A 4,454-nucleotide genomic window follows, 5' to 3' on the forward strand; every position below is an offset into this window, starting at 1 on the left:
GACAGTTCAATTTAGGAGTAATTTAATAAGAGATATGGGTCTCAAGGTTTGTTTGAGCAATTATATATACTAAGACGGATTGTTTCAGAGGTGAAACGGTACCATAACTGATCGTTGGAGATATAGAGAGGTGAAGATGAAAAGTTTCAGAATTTTTTTTGATAAGCTAAAAGGGTAACGCTTCGGTTTATCGGTGGAGACAGAGTATTATAAAAATTTTAGATACATACAAAAGAGATTTAGCCCACTTATAAGTTTTATTGGGCCAGAATGCGGATTTTACTAAATAGGTTTCGATGATCAAAGTTACACGTGAGTATTGAAACATTACAGTTATGTGTGGGATCCACTATAAGAAATCCTTTATAAATATATATTAGTTTCGGTAATCAAAGTACAAAGTATCCTTTAGTTTAGTGGTATAAATGTTGGTGTTTATATCATAGTAACCTGGGTTCGAACCATAGACTTGACATTTTTTCACACTTTTTAAAAGTGGAGTCCACTTATCTGCTGACGTGTCGCATCAGGAGTGATGAAACTGGCTCATTATAATGTTGATTTTCTAATATTTGTCCATCTGACAGAGCCACAGTGCATTATCGCAGCATCGATAAGACCACCATCAATGGAGTGCTTAACAACTTAAAAAAAATGAAAAAGGGAAAGCATTGGCGCTTAAACAAGCACAATAAGCACCGTATCTTAGAGGAACGTGGCGTGCTGCCATTGAGCAGCTTTTTTTTTTCTCAAACACTTTTTTTTCTTCGGAAACACTGTTTTTATGACCAAAATAATACCCAAATATGAAAATGACCTAACTAGCACCAATTGTTTTTCTGAAAATGACCAAAATGACACTCCAATACTGTTTTTATGACTAAAATGACATCCAAATATAAAAATGACTTAACTAGCACCATTTTTTTAAAAAAAATGACCAAAGTGACACCAAAAGATGAAAAAGAAAAAATCTATGTTTCTATTGTAGAATTTATGTTTAAATGTTTCTTTTTTATGTTTTATTTAATAAATAAAATGCATCTTTCAAAAATTAATATTTTAATTTTTTTTTAAGAACTCTAAAATAAGAACCTCCCATTGGAGCACGAAAATGTTCGGGATATTTAGCGTTGCACCTTAAATCACTTTTACAACTTAAAATTATTAGAAAAAGAATAAACACCTCTATTTGGGGTTTTGGGTCAACGGTGCTCTAAGCTGTGGTCACTATTTTACCATATGTGCATAAAATAATGCCAAGAATAGTATGTTCTGTTACACCAATCTGAATACAATAAAAGGGCCATCGTAGTCTGTGGTTAAATTTAAAGACTCTCCAGAATGAAAACCAAAAGATAATAAACCAAGAGAATTCAATTCATCTACGTTTGTAAAAACTTTATTGCTCTTTATTATTGAAATTTTGTGTTCGTTCAATCGTTTTTTTTCTTCTTAAATTGATGATTTTTTTTTGAAAGTAGCTTTTTATTTTTCGACATAAATAAATTTTTTGTCACTGTTATTAGAGTGATAATCAGGAAAGATCTCGGCCATATATCTATCTGTCGGGAATGTTCTAAAATCATTTGTACTTACTCTTGTTTAAGTCGTAAATCGAGGTTCGACAATCGATCGTATAAAATTAGGTGGTTATAATGTTTTGCTAGAAACCGCTTATAATCTATAGATTGAGAATCTATTACTAATTTTATATGATCCTACAGGGTCACACACCTAAGCAAATTGAATCAATAATATATATTGGAATTATGGGAATGAAATATCATAATGTATATATATGTGTTTTATATGATATAACGATATATGTATACATAATCTCTTTCACGTCACATTGTCTACATGGGCTTGGCCCACATTCCTAATTAAGAGAATTAGGTTAATGACATTTGTTATAAAACGTGAGACGTGAACATAACAAAAGGTTGAGACAAAACCCTATAAATCCAAGAGAGCCACAAAAGAGTTTGTCAAGGTTTTGACATCTGATCTCGACGGCACTAGCATCCCTTTCTGATCCAGTTTGTGTGTGTGAGGATACCGGTAGAGACACAACGTTTGGAGTGCTTAAAATCTCGTCTTGGTTTATTCATCTTTCCACTGCGAATAACCAAATATATTCGGAACCCTAAAATCTATATTCATTTCAGGATTTGCATGAGATCTAGGCAAACTAAATTCATAAGTTAATTTATAAATCGTTATAAACCGGTATGAATTCCAACAGTGGTATCAGAGTCTACTTGTTTAATACTGAAATTGTTATTGTTTGAACTTGATATGTTAGCTTGTTAATAGAAAACCTAATTTGATTATGGTATATTACGGTATAATGATATTGATTTATAACTAGAACCGGCATGTCAAGTTACACAATTAGAACATCTGAACGTCCATATGAGACACACGCTTTGGTTGAAGTGCCTTTAAAACTAATGGGCTTATGTTCAGAATAAGATTATACGAACATTGTGATTACTGTAATCAATTAGCTTTAACATGCTTTTGTCTCGTAGTGGTTTTATGCATGTCTCGAATGTGCAAGATGCATAAATTATATTTAGCACATGTATATAGTAATAACACTAGTAAAAAAACTCAAATAGCAACGAAGTTGCTACGGTACAATCGTAGCTAGCAATAGAAAAGCTACAGATTTGCTACGTTTTAGCTACGAAAACATAAACGTAGCAAATCGTAACAAAATCGTAGCTAATTTGCTACGAATGTGCTACGTACAAAAATCGTAGCTAGTGGTTGCTACGATTTTGCTACTAAAAATAACGTAGCAATTTACTACGTTTCACTAACGTGTCATTTCGTGTTTAACCTAGCTACGAATTGTTTCGATTCTATCGTAAGTTTAGTTTTAATTTATTTTAAAAAAGAAAACGTAGCTACGGTTACCAAAATCGTAGCAAATTCGTAGCAACCCACCGAAAAAAACGTCCCATCATCCATCATCCATCGTGCGCAAGTGTCGTGAGAAAAATACAAAACGTAATAAGCCACGAGACCTTTTCGTAGCAAAGATCGTGGTTTTTTTCTGAATGCAACGTCCCCTCGGTCCGACAATGTGCAGGCAAAATAATTCAAGATATTTTGAGCAAGCTACGAAATTTTTTTTTCTAATCAAAATATAAACTTTATCTAAACCTTTTATATAAAACCTAATTATTTTCTAATCAAAATCTAAACCCTATTTATAAACCCAATTAAACCTATATTTTTTTATCAAAACGTAAACCTTACCTATAAACCCTATCTAAACCCTAATTAATCCCTAAATTTCTAAACCTTCGATTCCCTCCAAATCCCTCTAAATTTCTAAACCCAAAATTAATTCCCTCTAAAATTCTAAACCCAAATTCAATTCCCTCTAAAAATTTAAGCCCAAACCCATTTTCTATACTTCGACAAAATATCCCTAATATCCTAAAGACAAACCTTTTTTCTCTCTCTCCCGTGTCTCGACTCTTCGAGCTCTTATCTCTCTCGATCTCTCTAATCCCTCGATCTCATCTCTCTCTTGATCTCTCTAATCCCTCGATCTCTCTTATAGCTCTCTCGTTCTCTCTCAATCTCTCGTCTTCCATGCCTAATTCCTCCGCAAACGCATCCAACGACCGTCGTCGTTCTCGCCCTCCAGGCTTGAATCTTGAAGGTAAGGTCTCGATTTCTCTGTTTATTGATTAGGGTTTCGATTTAGGATTCTCTTTCGGTTTTGATTTGGGTTTCAAATTAGAGTTTAGGTTTGGGATTCGCTTTCAATTTGTTCTGCGGTTTAAATTTGGGTTTCTATTTGGGTTTTGAATTGGGTTTCGTTTTGGGGTTTGGTGTTGCTGTTGATTTCGAGTAGGGTTTTGATTTAGTGTTTTCTTTTCGGTTACAAGTTAGGCTTTTCAGTTTTTCAATCTTAACGCTTCTTCTGTTTCTCTTTCTGCAGATGTAAGAAACGTGAGACCGCAAATGAGAGCCGCTTCAATGCCTCCTGGTAGGACTCCTGCTTCTTCTCAACCAACAAGACCTCCTGGAGTGGTCGGCTCTTCAACTTCATCTGCGGCTCCTCCTCCTCGTCCTCCTCCAACCTATGCGACGAGAACAGAAGAGGCGCTGCTACGTGCTCCAACCCGAATTAATCAGCCACACCTCCATCCTGATAAGATCAATGGAGCATTGTGGTAAGTAAATGGGTGTTGTTACAAATCTCGTGTTATGTAATATGTACCGTGAGCTTAACCTTTAAGTATCAATTTTTACAAGCGATTAAGTCTTTATTATTTGAACAGACAAGACACTACTTTCGGTTAAGGTTTTTGTATTGTCTTTGCAGGATCGGAGTTGATCCTGAAGTCCATGAGTTTATAAGAGCAACATGGCAGGGAAACTTCTGGGGGCCGTGGCAAAGCTGGTTAAAGGTTCCAGTGGAGAAG

The sequence above is a fragment of the Brassica oleracea genome, chromosome C2 (genome assembly GCF_000695525.1).
Source record: "Brassica oleracea var. oleracea cultivar TO1000 chromosome C2, BOL, whole genome shotgun sequence".
Lineage (NCBI taxonomy): Eukaryota > Viridiplantae > Streptophyta > Magnoliopsida > Brassicales > Brassicaceae > Brassica > Brassica oleracea.